Source organism: Palaemon carinicauda, chromosome 8 (genome assembly GCF_036898095.1).
Source record: "Palaemon carinicauda isolate YSFRI2023 chromosome 8, ASM3689809v2, whole genome shotgun sequence".
NCBI classification, from domain to species: Eukaryota; Metazoa; Arthropoda; class Malacostraca; order Decapoda; family Palaemonidae; genus Palaemon; species Palaemon carinicauda.
In genome coordinates, this window is record NC_090732.1 from 77,876,794 (window position 1) to 77,894,488 (window position 17,695).

The following is a 17,695-nucleotide window of genomic DNA, read 5'->3' on the forward strand; positions in this document are numbered from 1 at the left end:
GTGAGAAAAGGATGAAAGCAATGCTTTCATTAGAATTGAAGCAAGAAATTGTAGAAAAACATGAGCACGGTGTGCGTGTGAGTGATCTGACTAAACAATATGGCCAGAATATGTCTACGATCTCGACGATCATCAGGCAGCAGGCAGCCATTGAAGCAGTCAAACCATCGAAGGGGATCACCACTATTTCAAAACGTTGCAGCCCTACTACTCTGGAAGAGATAGAACGCCTTTTGTTAATATGGATAAAGGACAAAGAGATTAATGGCGATACAATCACTAAAGCGATCATTTGCGAGAGGTCCAGCGCTATCTATTGTGACTTGAAGGTGGCGGGCTCTGGGGGTGACGCGGGGGAGAGTTCAACCGATCCTACGACGGAGGAATTCAAGGCATCTCGCGGTTGGTTCGAGAAACTTAAGTGATGGACCATGATTCATTCAGTTGTTCGGCACGGGGAGGCTTCAAGTTCGAACACCAAGGCTGCTAACAATTCTGTTAAGAAGTTCGAAAAGATCGTGGAGGATGAAAGCTAAGTAGAGCAGCAAGTTTTCAATTGTGATGAAACAGGTCTGTTTTGGAAAAAGATGCCTAGTCGAACATACATCACCCCCGAAGAGAAGAAAATGCCTGGACATTAGCCTATGACGGATCGGTTGACTCTTGCCCTATGTGCCAATGCCAGCGGAGATTGCAAAATTAAGCAGTTATTGGTTTATCATTCCTAAAACCCTAGGCCATTTAAGGCACATACAGTCAATAAGAACATGCTGCATGTTTTCTGGCATGCTAATTCCAAGGCTTGGGTTACTAGGCACTTCTTTGTTGAATGGGTAAACCAAGTTTTTGGCCCTGCTCTCTAGAAGTACCTTCAAGAGAGGAATTTGCCTTAAAAGTGCTTGCTTTGCTTGGATAATGCACCCGCTCACCCCCCAGGACTCGAAGATGATATCGTTGACCAGTTCAAGTTTATCAGAGTGCTGAATCTTCCACCGAACACCACCCCTATCCTCCAGCCCATGGACCAGCAAGTCATCTCTAATTTTAAGAAGATCTACACCAAGCACTTATTTAAGCAGTGCTTTAATGTCACGCAAAGCACTAACTTAACTTTATGTGAATTTTGGAGGAGCCGTTTCAGTATCATGCTGCCTGAAGATCATAAATCAGGCTTGGGAGGGAGTAACTCGACGGACACTGAATTCAGCTTGGAAGAAGCTTTGGCCTGATGCCGTTTCTCCCAGAGACTTTGAAGGTTTTGGCCCCGAACCTGACCTGAACCTGTGCTTGCCGTAGAGGAAGACGTAGAAGAGATTGTATCCCTTGGCAAGTCCATGGGTCTGGAGTTCGATGAAGATGACATCACCGAACTCGTCGAGGAGCATCATGAAGAGCTCACAACCAAGGAACTCAAGGAGCTGCATGCATGCAGAATGATGAGTTCCAAGCGCAGTTGAGTGAGTCGGAGGAGATCGAGGAGGTAGAGCACATCTTAAGTTCGGCTGCAATAAAAGAGATGTTAGCACATCATCAACACGTGGTTGACTTCATTAATAAGTATCACCCACAGAAACTTTAGGTTTGCCATGTAGTTTCGCAATTCGATGATGTCTGCTTAACCCATTTCAGAAAAATTCTGAAAAGCCGTACCAAGCAACTTTCTCTCGATAGTTTCTTTAAACAATCTACGAAGCGGTCTAGTCATCGTGATGAAGAGAAAAAAAGTGAAGCAAAGAAAACTAGGATATAAGTAAGTGAAAGTGATGAAAATTAAAAATCAGAAAGATAAAAAGAAAATGTAAAAAAAAATATAAAATATTAAAATTGAATAAAAATAAATAAGCTAAGTTAGGTTAAAGTTCATATAGTGTAAGTTAGAGTAAGTTACGGTACGTTATCGCAGTCACCATCTCTACCTCCTCGCCGACCGTCCGTCTCCTGTGTAGTATAGCCTACACCTTCGTTGGCCTGTCTCTAAGGTAAAGTGACAATAAAAACCCCTTTTTTATTTATCATTTATTTATGATTATTCTTTTTTACATCTCTATTATATAATGCAATTGTATTATTGCTATGTGTAATTATGTGTAGTAATTTTTTAAGAAGTTATCATAGGTTTTAGGAATGTAGAACGAATTATACAAATTACAGTGTATTCTTAAAGGAATATTTGCTCCAACATACGATCGTTTTAACATACGATCTAGGTCCCGGAACGAATTAAGATCGTATGTAGAGGTTCCACTGTATATAATTAGATTTACTTATTGTGTGTGGATAACCAAAAGTTCATGCGCCTTTGACAATGACAGATTGATTATCAATGAAATAAGATTTAGGTTCGAATGTAAAGGTATCTCCTATACACAAATGTGTGTATGCCAACCCTATGTTTTCCAAATAGAAAATGTAACCTCAGAGAAAATAAAGGAGGAATTAGAAGGACAGTATCTCCCATAGGTTCTAGCTAATATATCACTTGCAGAGACTACGGGATCTAAAGTACAGCACTTATAATGAACAGCTTTTCCTCGTTGTTAATAAAAGAAGCTGAAATAGAGGTAAAATGACAATGAGCTGAACTCTTCACTTAATCAAGAGTGGGGTTCTTCACTACTCTACAATCTTCATAATTTTATGTAGTGTGCTCTTACCTTTAAAAATAAAATAATGCAGAGTCCTTTAGATTACGGTGAGCATCGATACTCAAGGACTTGATAAAAATGACAGCCGAAAATTAAAGTAATGACAGATTGACAAACAGAACCACCTGGCATTGATAAAGTGCAAGCACTTAGGGCAAACTAGTTTGAAACCAATAAAACATTTTTCATCCTTAGTGAATTTAACACTAATTAACATTAGCATATGAATACTGGGAGGGATTTAGTAAAACGTATTTTATACAATGAAATATTTATCATATAGGGTGAAACATGCCCACCTGCAATTCAAATAGATATAGCCTAGCAAAGGATATGTTGATTCTTCACAATGATGCAAAAAATATATAGAGAGAGAGAGAGATTCCTCAGAGCTTGATATATTTCTTAAACAGCACAATAGTCAACTAGCTAATGAAGCATAATACTACAGATTTTATTCAATTTCTATTTTTCCTAGCTATACAAACTCGAGTCATCTAATAAGGTTACTTCTGGTTTTGTTTTCTATGGCCAAAAAAAAAAAAAAAAGTAAATCGGTAGATTGCGTCATGCTATGATGCCGGGCAGCTACTGCACATGACGGGCTACACTTGTCTCAAGCATCTAATCACAATACTCTTCTGGATAAAGACTTGAGTGGTGGCTGAGGGTTAACCTTTGGTAAATGACACAGGTTTGTACTGTATAGCTATGAGAATTGAAAATTATATGAAATTTGTAGTTTATTCCTATGCGGATACAAACTTCTGAGTATGGGGAATCATCCGTAGGTGGGAGAAAGTCTCCATGCTACAGTAGGTCTGCACTTTACCCCAAGATACAATTTCTATAGTAACAGCCTAAGATCAAAATGAATTATTTGTGAAGAGTGTAGCTGGCTCATGCGAGGCAGGGCCATCTGTTGTATTGTATACCAAGGCACTTTACCATGGTGAAATGATATGAACATCAAGTGACTTGTAATATTAACAAATACAAGGCATTTTTACCTGCATAAGGGAGATTTTCGGAGACGGCTTCAAGTTCAATCAAAATCACCCTTATAAAGCAGAGAGTAACTGATGCCTGGGATAGAAGAAGTTACTTGTCCAATGAGAGCTTAAATTATACTATTTGTTGTTCAGCAACAATAGGTCCTATAGAAAAGGTGTCTAAAGACCTGTATGTGCAATCTTTAAGATAGTGGTTTGTAAAAGTGGTTTAGCTTCTTCCAGACTCCTGCTTTGAGGACCTGAGCTACCAAGTGGTTTTTATGGAACGCTGAGGTTTGCAGCAAGCCCCTGTATATCATGTGCTCGAGGTGGTGGCCCTTGAAGACGCTTCCCCAAACTTATGGCTCTCATGAAAATTTCTCTCAACTAAAAAGAGATGATGTTTCTGGAAGCCCTTTTGGGAAAGCCAGAGCACACATATTGGAGATTCTGGGCCTGAGATACAGCGTCCTTTTTAGATATTTACGAACTGCTCTTATATGACATAGTAACATGTCATATGGGTCATCAGTTACCTCCTTGAGAGACAAGATTGTAAAAAAAAAAGTCACATCTGATATCATCAAAAGGATTTTGGTTTTTAGCCCCAAATCCAAGAAAAAAAAAAAAGACAAAGATAGTTCTCTCCACCCTCTGGAATGTGACACAAGGCGAGATATACCCAGCAGTTCACTCACTGTCTTGGTTGAAGCTAAAGCAAGGAGGAAGACGAAGACTTCTTCAGGGTAAAATCTTTGTCTATGGCTTGATATACATAGGTTCATACGCGGCTCTTTTCAAGGCCCGTAGTATTTTAGTCACATCCAAGGAAGGGGGTTTGAGTTCTCGAGAAGGGCAAGACTACTCGAAACTCCTCATCAATGCTGAGAGTTCCCAAGAATCTGAAAGGTCCAGTCCTTTCAGTTTGAATAATTAGCTATGGCCCGAACAGTAGCCTTTCACCGCATTGACTGAAAGGGTCTTCTTGTTCCTTAGGAATAAAAAGTCTTCAATCAGGGGAATAGTGACCTTGAATGGAGCAATATTTACCAAACAACACAAATCACAGATTTTCCACTTTGCCTGGAAAACTGCTGCGAAGACTTTCGGGGCTATCCAGAAAGCTGCTTTGCAGATAACCTCGAAAAGCCATTCTTTCGGAGGAGACGCTCGACAGTCTCTAACCATGAAGGGAAAGGCAATGTACTGTGCCATGGAATTTTCTTGTCAGGTTGGTGTAGCAGGTTTGACCATTCTGGAAGTTCTCTTGGTGTTTCCATGAGAAGTTCCAGCAGGTCTGAATACCACTCCACTGCTGGCCACCTTGGGGCCACTAGAGTTACTATGACTCCCCTGGATGTTTTTATTCTCTTCAGTGTCTGACGAATCAGACAGAACGGTGGGAAGGCATAGAGTTTAGACCGTCCCACGGGTGTTGAAATGTGTCTTCCATCACTGCAGCTTGATCTGGGACTGGAGAGCAATACACCGGGAGTTTGTGATTCAGGTGGATAGCGACCATATCCAGAGATGGGGGACCCCACACAGTCACAAGTCTCTTTGCCACTAGAGGAAGTGGAGACCATTCTGAACTGTCATCCCTCGATGGCTTGGAGATCTGCAATGACATTTCTCTTCCTGGGGATAAATCTCTATGAGAGAGATATCCCCTGGCATTGTGTTCATTTGAGAATCTATTGTTAGGTTGCACAGCAGGACAGAGACTATGCCCCTTTGTTTGGAGATGTAAGTCACTATTGTGCAGTTGACGCTTATCAGTACCATGGAATGACCTTCCAGAGTTTTCGGGAAGTGGAGTAACGCAGTTGCGCCACTTTCATTTCCCGGAAGTTTAAGTGGAAACTTTTGTCTTCTCTCTGATCATAGGCCCAAGATCTGTTCCTTTCCCATCCCTAGCGAGAAGCATCTGTGAAAAATATGAACTGGGGGGGGGGGGATCCTGGAGGGGTGTTTCCGCTAACAGGTTCTCCTCCTTCTGCCACCACAGGAGGTTCGATACCACCTCTTGAGGTATTAGCGGCAGGGTTGCAGGATGGTCTGAGGCTTGGTACCACTGGGTCTTCAGAGCCCACTACACCATGCATAGATGCAATCTCCCCAGGGGGACGAGTTTCTCTAATGAGGAGAGGTGACTTAACAATTTCAGCCATGTCTGGGCAGGCAGGAGGTCCCCTTTCAGGAAAGTTGCTGTCAAAGTCCTGAACCTTGCCACTCTGTCTGCAGCAGGGAAGGCATTGGATTGCACTGAGTCTATGTCCATGCCCAGATACCTGATGGGTTGGTTGGGGATGAGGCTGGAATTCTGGAGGTTCACCTGGATCCTTTACTCCATTTACAGATCCAGTGACAGGCCATGAGAAGCCAGTCGTCTAAGTATCTCATGAGCCTGATGCCCATGGCATGAGCCCAAGCTGAGACGGGGACAAAGACTTCAGTGAAGACTTGAGGGGCTGTAGACAGGCCAAAGCACAGCACCCAGAACTGGAACAATTTGTCTCGAAAGGGGAACCTAAGGTACTTTCTTGAGCAATGATGGACAGGAACCTGAAAGTAAGTAACTTTCAGGTCTATGGTCAGAAGGTAGTCATTCTTCCTGATGGCCTGGAGGATGGAGTCTCCATCTTAAACCTAGTTGAAAAATGGAGAGGTTCTAGACAAAGAGGTCTATGACAGGACTCCAACCTTCTGTCAGCTTCTCTACCGGGAATAGATTGCCGAGGAAGCCTGGAGAGTCGTCAAAGACTTCCTATACTACTTCTTTACTTAGCAACTTGGAGAATTCCTTTACTTGGTGTAGGTCTTTTGACAATCCTTTTATATATTATGGTTGGATCCGATTCCTGGTCAAGGGATCTGATACCTTGAACGGAGGACTTCTATCGCCTAAGGGTCGGACCCTAAGTCCTGTCACCTTTTCCAAGTGCTTTGTAGGTATCCCCCCACTGGTAGTAAGATGAGGGACAAGCCCTCCCTTGCGAAAACTTCTGCCGCCATGTCCTCTCCAGTCGGAGGGATGGCCTCTCTGATGAAAGTTAGGCCTAGAATGCTGCCTCCTAGACTGTTGTCCATCCGTGAAAGGGAGAAGGCAGCTATGTTGAGGGGGGTTGAATAAAAGGCGAGTGCTTCATCTGTTTCTGAGGAGTGGGCAACCTCGATGCCGCTGCTCTTTTGACAACAGAGCACTGCTCTGATCTCTCCAACTTTTTGGTCGCTTTAGTCACGTCCGAGGACAGAAAGAGAAGAGGAGAGTTGATAAGGTCGGAGTTCCTAAGGACTGTAGCATCTCTAGGGGACAGCTGTCTAGAGCATCTTGCTAAGACAGCATCACTTCTCTTCAGAACAAATTTTTTCTTACAGAAATACCTTCTGGAGATCTTGAGTTCCTTGAACTTGTCCCGTTCGGTCTTATCCTTGAGGTTCGTTGAGACTGCGAAACGAGGGTGCCCCAGACCAGTGGTCTATCCACGAACAGGTCTGAATGGCTGCCATGATAGTTATCTCCATATTTGTCAGTTAAGGACCTGAAATCGTGGCTGATAAGTTCGGCAGCCTTTTGGTCGGAACTGAAGGTACCAAGTTGGCCACATCTGGTAAGAGGGCTCTGAAAAGCACAAAAGTTAAGGTAAAAATGTCTCTGGCACGGTAGAGGTAAAAGGATTAGTTTCGATGACCTACAGTAATTGCTTGGGAGTTAAGTCCAAAACTCAAGAGTGTCCTTCGTTTGATTGGAAAGGGCCACGTCAAACCTAAGTCTGAGGCTCTGAGACAGCAGGAAGGTATCGTCAATGTTGCATCGTCTATTAGTAGTCTGTACTAAGGGAGCCTTAACTGCACTACTTAAAGTGATGGATTAAGATCATAATCTTAATAAATTGAGAGGCTTCCGATGACAAATCTCTCGACTCATCCCAGGCTCTCTTTACAGGAATTTTGTGCCAAGGACCCCTGGTTGTACAAGGCAAGCCTTCTCGTTAGTACATTCTGGAAACTGGAAATCAGCATCTTCCAATAACTCCCCCTTGGTACAAGAGGAAAGGACAGGCTCGTCTAAAGATGAGGAGATGCTTTTACTGTTCTAATGGAAGACACTTCTGAAGGGAACATCTTATCTGCATATTCTGAAAGGTACAGTGTACAGTTAACTCCCCGTTAACACGAGATCCTTTAACCAGATTTTAAAGTTACACAAGTTCAAATTTATTGATATATTTTGTTAACATGAAATGTCAAATGTTACATAAGTTGAATTTCCCGCATACGAGCAAGAGCAAAACCAGGAGGGAGAGAGGTTAATAAGAATTGATTTAAGCTTACCATCAAATATATTTTAGTTTTTAATGTAGTACCAAAAAAGGTAATATAATTTTATGAATAAATGAACATCCATACATGTAAATGTATATTTTTCCAATTCAGCATGTTTACATTACATCACGGCTCTTTACAGTCAGATCTCGTTAATCGCGGTTTCTTGCTTCGCGGTTTCAGTTTTTCACGGCCAAGGGGAAAGAAAAATGAGAAAAAAAAAATCTTTGTGATGATTGTTTACCCAACATTAAGAATTTCATTTCTAATAGTTGGCAACAGCATTGGGATGGCCAAGAACAATTCAATACCTATTAAATAAAAATTCTCATAAAAATTGCAATAAAATTCAAGCTGGACCATGATTTCAAATAGCACGCACTCCTTTAAACTACCCCGCTGCGCGACACTACCTATCTCTACACCCACCTGGTCCTAGCTCTCTCTGTACAGAGTGTATTCATTTACGGGGGTAAAAAATTACAACAGCTTTATTTGAAATAAACCGGATTTTGATTAAACTGGTGTTTCACTTAACTGTATCCAATATGATGCATGTAATATCCACATTTTAGTATCATGTTTACAATTAAAACCATAGCGAATTATAATTTCATGCACTGTTTACATTCAAATCAGCAGATCAAATCCGAGTAGTCCGTCGTTAACCTATATTCACTTTCACGATATTATCCCACTGATATGACCATTCACTTTCACAGAATTACCTCCCTGATATAACCTATTCCCATTTTAGTATCATAATCATGATTAAAAACATAGCTAATTATAATTCAATGCATTGTTTACATTCAAATCAGCTGATCAACCCTGCCTAGTCCGTCATTAACCTCAATTTTCGGATCAAATAACTCCCTTATTATTAAGGCATGCTACCAAAGGATATTTCATATTTACATATTAATTCCAATAGTTTTATTTAAAATGCTTCTCTCATATTTCATTTACTTGTACTGTGAGTTGAATCGCATAACGTTAACCAGATGCATGATATTTTATAGTTTTTAGCTCAGAGGTGCTTGATTATGAAGCCTCAATAGAGAAGCTAAAATTTCATTGATTAGAGAGAGAGAGAGAGAGAGAGAGAGAGAGAGAGAGAGAGAGAGAGAGAGAGAGAGAGAGAGAGAGAGAGAGAGAGATATGAATGATTTGAAGTTTTCTAGCATCCTGACATTGAATAATAGAGAACTAATACTCACTCTCTCTCTCTCTCTCTCTCCTCTCTCTCTCTCTCTCTCTCTCTCTCTCTCTCTCTCTCTCTCTCTCTATTTAAATATTTGGTTTTGTTTCGGAAACATAATTGCATTCTAGAAAATTATGATTATTCAAATTGTTAATTATGCTTTAATAAAACATTTGTGTTTTAGTTTTAAATTTTGGGCGTAATTTATCAATCTAAGTATTTTGGGTGCCATAATCAGATCAGCTGATCTGATCATGGCACCCAAAATACTTAAGATTGTTAAAATACACCAAAAATTTAAAATAAAAGTACATAAGAGTTTTAATAAAGCTCAATTGGCTATTTAAATAATCATAATTTTCTAAAATGCAAAGATGCTTCCGAAACAAAATCGAATATTCGGGGGAGAGAGAGAGAGAGAGAGAGAGAGAGAGAGAGAGAGAGAGAGAGAGAGAGAGAGAGAGAGAGAGAGAGAGAGAGATCAGTTGTTGAAAAGTAATCAAATGCACAGTTTTTATTTATTTCCTTAAAAAAAAACAATTATCATCGAGATGTTTAAATTTTTAGTTTATAAAATAAGCTGTATTTCTGTTTAAGAAAGTATAGAAAACATACTGAGCAAGAGACAACACATAAGAAGTTGTGTCCTGCTTCTAAAGTAGCGCCTAGGACTAGGCTACGAGTCTTGAACAAAAATACAGAACACCTACATTAAGTCCAGTTAAGCTGTACTGTAGTAATATTATATACTCTATATATATCTCAGTAATATACAGTACTGTATCAGTGAGTATCAGGTTCCAGTACAGTATTACTAGATAAAAAAAAAAACTTTTGTTTAGTAAAAACAATAGGGGATGATGACGACTTGGTAAACTTTACCTTAGCACAATATTGTACTGTAACCTTACTTTGTCCAGTACGTAGTGTACAAATGTACTGTACATATGATTACAAACTGTTGTAGAAACCAAATTAAAACAATATTGGGCAGTATCTACTGTGTTAAATATCAGCTCAGGCACCCGCTGGTGGCAAATGGCAGTGACTTTTTAGGTTAGGAGTTAGACATCCCTAATGTAGTATTTATTTGTGAAAATTCGCTGATCACACATCCGTTTTTAACATAACTATTGCGAATAAGGAGGCTTGACTGTATTTGTGAATGCTGTGGAGAACTTATTTTAAATGTATGAGTGGGAACTTAGTCCGGGAAAGTCTCCCTACGGCAGTTACACAAAGATCAACAGGGGAGGATAATGAGCACTTACACTGGGGGCACAAACACCCTGCTAATATCTTTACTACCACAGTTTACTAACCGTCACTCTTAAATACAAAAGGGGGAAATTTTACTGTCCAAAGGCCGGAGAACTCCACACGTGAAATTAAAAGTAATTTATGGCCTACTCTAGCTTTGTCAGGTCTATAGTCATCTCACTCTTAGGCTCTGTTCCGACTCCATCCCAGTGACCCCAGTGAGATGCTGGACAGGTATCTTACGTTGTAATTAGAAACAAAACCAAAAATGGGAGCAGTGATGTAAAGTAAAGTTTAAAGGTTTAAAGATATGGATCTTTACCTTCGAAGCAGATATATCAAATTTCTTATTCCTGATCTAGATATTAATCTTTGGCACCGTCATTCAATTAGTTCATTATGCATGTTCCATAAGATTTTTCATAACTCTGACCATCCTTTACATTCAGATCTCCCTGGACAATTCTATCCTGTTCGTAATACTAGGCAGGCAGTTATTCCTAATAGCCAGGCCTTCTCCATCATGAGGCTCAATACTACACAGTATTCTAGAAGTTTTATTCCAGCTGTTATCAAGTTGTGGAATGATCTTCCTAATCAGGTAGTTGAATCAGTAGAACTTCAAAAGTTCAAAGTTGGGGTAATTGTTTTATGTTGACCAGGCTGACATGAGTCTTTTCATAGTTTATATATGACACATCTGCTTTTGATGTTAATAGTTTATATAGGACATATTTGTTTTGACGTTGTTACTGTTTTTAGAATGATTTATTGTTAATTTATTCTCATCATTTATTTATTTCCTTATTTCCTTTCCTCACTGGGCTATTTTTCCCTATTGGAGCCCTTGGGCTTATAGCATCTTGCTTTTCCAACTAGGGTTGTAGCTTAGCTAGAAATAATAATAATAATAATAATAATAATAATAATAATAATAATAATAATAATAATACCTGAGGAGATGTTGCAGACCGAAGCATAGAACCTTGAACTGGTATGCCTTTTCTTCATGTATGAATCTTAAATACTTCCTTGAAGACGGATGGATTAGGATTTGGAAGTATGCATCCTTCAGATCCAGTGTGCACAATAAGTCCCTTGGATGAACCGCTTGAATGATTGTGTCTACCGTCTCCATTCTGAACCGAGTCTGTTGCACAAATTTGTTCAGAGGACAGAGATCCATAACTGGTCACCAGCCTCCAGTCACCTTTTTCACAAGAAAAACTTGACTGCAGAAGCCTGGATAACCGTCCGCACCCTCTTGGAGAGCACCCTTCTGCAGCAGGGTCTAGCCTTTGGCCCTAAGAGCCAGGTCCATTGCGGATCCCTTTGCATAGAAACTTAGATGCAATGGATCCCGAGTCAGAGGAGGGAGAGATTGAAAGAACAGGACGCGATACCCTAGAGTGATCACTTTGACAGTCCAGAGTTCTGCCCCCTGAAGCTTTGAGTCTAGAGTTCTGTCCCCTGAAGCTGCCACCTCTGCCATAGGCGCTGTAAGCACCCTCCCACAGGTGGTAGGTGAGGAGGAATGCCATTCCTAATGGGAGTAACCACCTAAGCCACCTCCCTTTCCTCCTTTCTTTCCTCTGAAATACTTGGACTCTTTCTGGCCTTTGGATGGAAAGGGCCACTTAGACACCTTAGAAGGTCCGGGGTACCTAGAAGTTGACCGGTGAGAAGAGGAAGGTACTTGCTGAGTCCGAGATGACTGGGAAGGTCTACCATAGGGACTCAACGTCATGGCCCTAAGGAAGAGAGAATCGTTTGATGATTTCCTCCATAGCTCAGCAGCCCTCTCTATCTTTTCTGGAACAAAAAGAGAACACTCAAGGGTCGAATTCCTCAACTGGGAGACTTCCACTTTTGGCACCTGCTTATGGAATTTCCCAATGACGGTATCTCTTCTCTAGAGTATGGCATTCACCCACATGTTAACAACGTGGTACGACAGGAACTCAAGAGTTCGGGTACCCAACAACAGGAAAGACTCTAAAGTCTTCCTAGCCGACTCCTTCGAAAGATCGTGGGAGTGGACCATGAAGCCCCAGGATCCTAGCCATAGATCAAGCCACAAAGCAGTCTGCATGCCGTACTTCGCGCCTCTCTCTATGTTCAGGAGCTTAATTGCCGAGAGGGAGGCCCTCACAGAGAAGAGGGTTTGAGTCGGAAGACCCTTCATTAGACTCTACTGAAGGGTAGAGGGACATGGTGGAGTGAGGTTTCCCCTTTGATCTCGTAACACTTCCTTTGTAAAACAAAAGGAAGTGGAAGTGAACAAGAGGAGGAACCTGCCCTCAAGGAACTAGAAGTTCCAACTATCTGGGCGATAGCTTTCCTTTTGGCGGCTGTCAAACCCTTAGACCAGGGCAAAGAGGCGCTGGACCTAGAAGCCTTCTGGGTCTCGAATATTTCATCGAGAACCCTATCCTTCCCCTCCTGGGTGGTGGAACCAGGAGTAAACAGCCTATTGATGGCACTCATGCAAGCAAGGACCTGCCAAAAGGTGTGCTCCGACTAACCTCTTTCTTGTTAAAAGTGGTAGTTCAGACTAGCCTCTTTTGGAAGATTCTCGTCATCGGAATCCAAGAGGTCGTCCACCTCCAGGCTCAAATCCAAAGTCTGAGGTAGGTCAGGGTCGTCAACTATATCACTAGAGGGACCCACCACAAGGGACCTTCTTTGTGCTTCAACCATACGAGCTTCCCTTGCCGCAGCGTTCTTGGGTTTCGTCTTGGTGTCCTTTGATTCCCTATGCACAGGACGTTCCTCTGCGGTCTTAGGAGGGAGAATTTGCTAGGTCTTCTAAGCACATGACGAGGCTTTGGCAGTAGGGGTTGAAGGCTCCTCCTCTGGAGGAAGTAAGAAAATTGGACGCTGGTCCAGAAGCACTACCTCAATCTCTTGAGGATTGAAGGGATGGATGTTATCTCCCTGGGCGATCCCAAGTCCCTACTCGTCCCAAGGCGGATTATGTCGGCGTGTGGTGGAGTTACGTCTCTCATCCTCCTTTTCTGTCTCTTGGTCATGGTTTCCCTTGCATTCGCTCACTGGAGTAAAGGGTAGGAGTCAGAAGCTTGAGGACCTTCTGCACGCGATCTGCAAGCCTTGTCCGACATTGATATCCTTCTAAGATCTTGACTCCCAACAGACGAACTTGACGAGGGTTCCAAAGGAATACTCGGGGTCGCCTTGACTGGAGCAGTCAAGAGGTTTTGGCGGTGGACGAGCCACATTCAGACATAAGCAGCATGGTGAGAAAAGTACTCACCCATACAGGAAGTTCTGTTCCTCTAGGTAAGCCCTGGGCGTTCCTTGGAGGTCTACGAGAAGAAGGTCCCAAGGCGGGAACTCTAGAAGAAGCTTCAGTCAACGCAGGGGAGAGTCTCTGGGGCAGAGGAACACATTCTCTCGGTAGCTCCTTGAAACCCCCTGGAAAGGGTGTCGGCTTGCCACTGGAGGTGGAAGAAGCTGAAGACCGGGCCGAAGGTGTTGGTACTGCACTTGCTTGCGGTTCCGACACATCTGCTCGTGAACTGCTCGTGGAAATCGTCGATTTGCTTTCAAAATCACGAGATTCGCGCGCAAAATTGTGTCTCACGCGTGAACAGGCGCAATTCACGAGCAGAAGTTCTTGCACCAGGAGCACTAGGAGCCTTCCTGCTCCCTCAAAGAAGTACCTACATCCAACGAAGTTGGCAGAGAGGACCTCTTATTGTTGGAGAACGTGTCGCAGTGGAAGCATTTCATAGCGTCGCATAGGCGAGCGCTTTGCTAATACTCCTCAGGCGGTAAAAGTCACTGGGGGTTTAGCTGAATCTCTGTCTGAGAAGTGGTCATTCTCACGATCAGGTTCTGTCAGAGGTCGTTTGGGAGAAGGTCGGGTTGAGGGGCTACTCGCTGATGGACAGCGTGAGCGTCTACCTCTACCTCTAGATGAGGAACATCTAGACCTGGATCGCGAAGGCGCGGTTCGTGATCGTGAACAAGCTATTCGTGAAGGGGAGCATATAGCTCTTGTTCAAGAATGGCTTGAACATCTCGTATGCCTATCTCACGAACATGAGCGTTGGCCTTGTGAACGTGAACGTTGTTCTCGTGAACGGTATCCTCGCCAGCGTGAACGGGAGCGTCGTCCTCATGATCTAGATCGCAGACCTAAAACTCAAGTGTGTGGACCTCGGTCTAGAACAGGGGTGTGCAAACTTTTTTCTCAAAGGGCCACTAGTCACGACTCCGTTGGTATGGAGGGCCACATAGCCTTACTATTTCATGTTATTCAGTACGATCAAAGATATATTATCTGAGATTATACTGATAAAGATAGATAATTAGCTTGTTACTGATTTTATTTATATTGGGATCACAAAAATAAGAAATGTCCGATACAAAAGTATTTTCCTTACTATAAATGAGCAAATGAAAGGCTACCATACCTTACCTTATTATTAAAATGAGCAAATGAAAGGCTACCATATCTTATTATTAAAATGTAAAAACATAAATAATTACATACTATTGGTTAACTGGGATGATTAACATAAAAATTACCTTAATGAGATGGTTGATGTTTTATTTGGGACACCAACTCATCAATATCAGGCTGTATGGAGGATGTGGCTTCATGCAGGGTACTTTCCAAATGTTCATCATTAAGTGTAGACCTATACTTGTTTTTGACCAGATTCATTTTTGAAAAAACTTGCTCACATACATATGAGCTACCAAACTGCCATCCTTTTCCTCGCATGAGCAGAGTTTTGGATACACTGTTACTGATACATGCTTCTTATAAAATTGGTATTCTGAATTATCATCAAAATTCTTTCTTAGTTCCTTACTACACTGCAGTTCAATTATTTCCATTTGCATGTCCTCGGGAATTGCTGTCACATCCACAGAAAAAGGAGAAGCAAAGACTTCAATGGCTTGTGAATGTTTCCTGAGGTCACCACATTTTTCGGAAAATTCCTCTCGTAAGACTGCCAACTTGTCGCCATACTTCTGATACTGAAGGTTGCTAGTGTCATGGTTTTCCGTGTAGGATAGTGGGCTGGATTTTGGTTTCTGATTTGTGACTCCCACAGACACAATTTTATCTGGGAGCCTTTGATCAGTGAGAATATCTCATTCACTAGTTGATCTTTTCCTTGAAGTTTAACATTCGGTGCACTAAGATGTTCAGTTATATCTACTAAAAATGCTAAATCACATCTCCATTTCTTATCTCTCAATTCAGGGATAGCATTACCTTTCATATATAGGAACAGCTCAATTTCTTCCAAAAGATCATATGCTCTCTTCAACATACCTACTTTGCTTAGCCACCTTACCTCACAAAAATACTTCATATCACTGTACTCTGCATCAATGTCTACCATTAACTGCTGAAACTCACGGTGATTTAAACCTCTTGACCTAATGAAATTGACAGCTTTTACAAGAGTATTAGTCACATGCTGAAAGTTTATTGCCTTTACACATAAAGCTTCCTGATGTATGATACAATGCAAGATAATAAGTGAACCTGGGTCAATATTTTGAGACCCCATTCTAGTCTTCAGTAATCCAACAACCCCATTTTTCTGACCAGACATCGCAAATGCACCATCTGTTGTAATGTAAACTAAATTAGTGTAGTCCAGTCCAAACCTTGCCAATACTTTTTCCAACTCATCAAAAATATTTTGTCCTGTTGTGGTCCCCTTCATGCTTTGTAGTGAAGCCATTTCCTCTGTGATATCACAGTCATTGTTAACACCCCTAATATACACAGCCAGTTGTGCAGTGTCTGCAGTGTCACAACTCTCATCAAGAACAACAGTGTATGAAGAAAAAGCACTACCTCTCTTGGCCATTGTACTTTCAATATTCCCTGAAAGACTGTCTATTCTTCTAGCAACATTATATCTTGAAAGCCATATGTTTTCAACTAGTTTCTTTTTGTTAGGAAACATATTGTCTGAGGATACACACAAAACATTCTTTAACTAGGGCTTGAGTCGTTTTGCAAGGATTTGACTAATCAAAAAGCTTGTTTTGAGAGATGCATCATATTCCTTAACTTTCTTTATAAACACTGACTGTTGTCCTTTCAAAGATTTCTGCAAGAATGACATTTTTTCTTTGCGTGCTTTCCCTGTCATATTTTCCTATTCTTTGTGCTTTGTGATGTAGTGTCTTTTGATGTTATAGTCTTTTAAAACAGAAATGATTTCATGGCACACAAAGCACAATACTTTCCCCCCTCATTTTATGTATAAATATAATTCAGTTCATTTCTCTTGAAAACTAAATTGTTTATGTAGTAGTTTTGTGATTGGCTTTAGTAAACTTGCAAGCAAAATATTTTGAGAATTAAAATTTTTTGCTGAAAATACGGTATCAATTATATTACAATCTAATACATTTTCTTTAATTAAAACCTTTAATCAAGAAAAATGTAATCGATTGCAATATAATTTATATTAAATCTCAGAAGACATATATAATAATCAAAATTTTTTGCTTGCAAGTTTTCTAAATCAAATCATAAAACTGCAACATAAACAACTTAGTTAAGAGTTTGACTTAGAGTACCAGTAATCACAACTCAACCACAACAAATGAAGCCACAAGGGAGACTGGTGAGACAGCGCTCAGCAGTACTATCAGGCGGGAACACACGTACCATACTACAGTACATGAAGCATACGTGTTAGACTCATAGACAGACAGCAAAGGGTCATTCAATCCATTATGTACTAATAATTAAAAATTTTATGTAATATGTTATTTTCTGTTCTTATGAAGTATAATTAAAATCTGTACATTAGTGAATGAAATAGAAAAAAGATGATAAAATTAGTACACAAGAATTTGAAATAAGTCAAACCTTCGGTGGGCTGTAGTTGGTAACACACACACACACACACACACACACACACACTCACTCACTCACTCACTCACTCACTCACTCACTCACTCACTCACTCACTCACTCACTCACTCACTCACTCACTCACTCACTCCTCTCTCTCTCTCTCTCTCTCTCTCTCTCTCTCTCTCTCTCTCTCTCTCTCTCTCTCTCTCTCTCTCTCTCTCTCTCTCAGGGCCGCACTATAGCTTATCTATTCTTAGGAGAAAGGGCCGCAGTGAAAGCCCTGACGGCCGCAGGTTGCACAGGGCTGGTCTAGAATGTACTTATGATCGTGCAGAACGCAATCGCGAGACTTCTCATGAAGAGGAACGCCTCAGAGGAGTGTGTTGAGACCTGAGGTCTTGTG

General features: G+C 41.3%; 1 protein-coding gene across 2 annotated transcripts in view; it reads right to left on the reverse strand.

Moving 5' to 3' along the window:
- Pdk1 (Phosphoinositide-dependent kinase 1) overlaps window positions 1–17,695 on the reverse strand; it is a 776,015-nt gene that overhangs the window by 356,492 nt on the left and 401,828 nt on the right. The gene's annotated exons all lie outside the window — the stretch shown is intronic.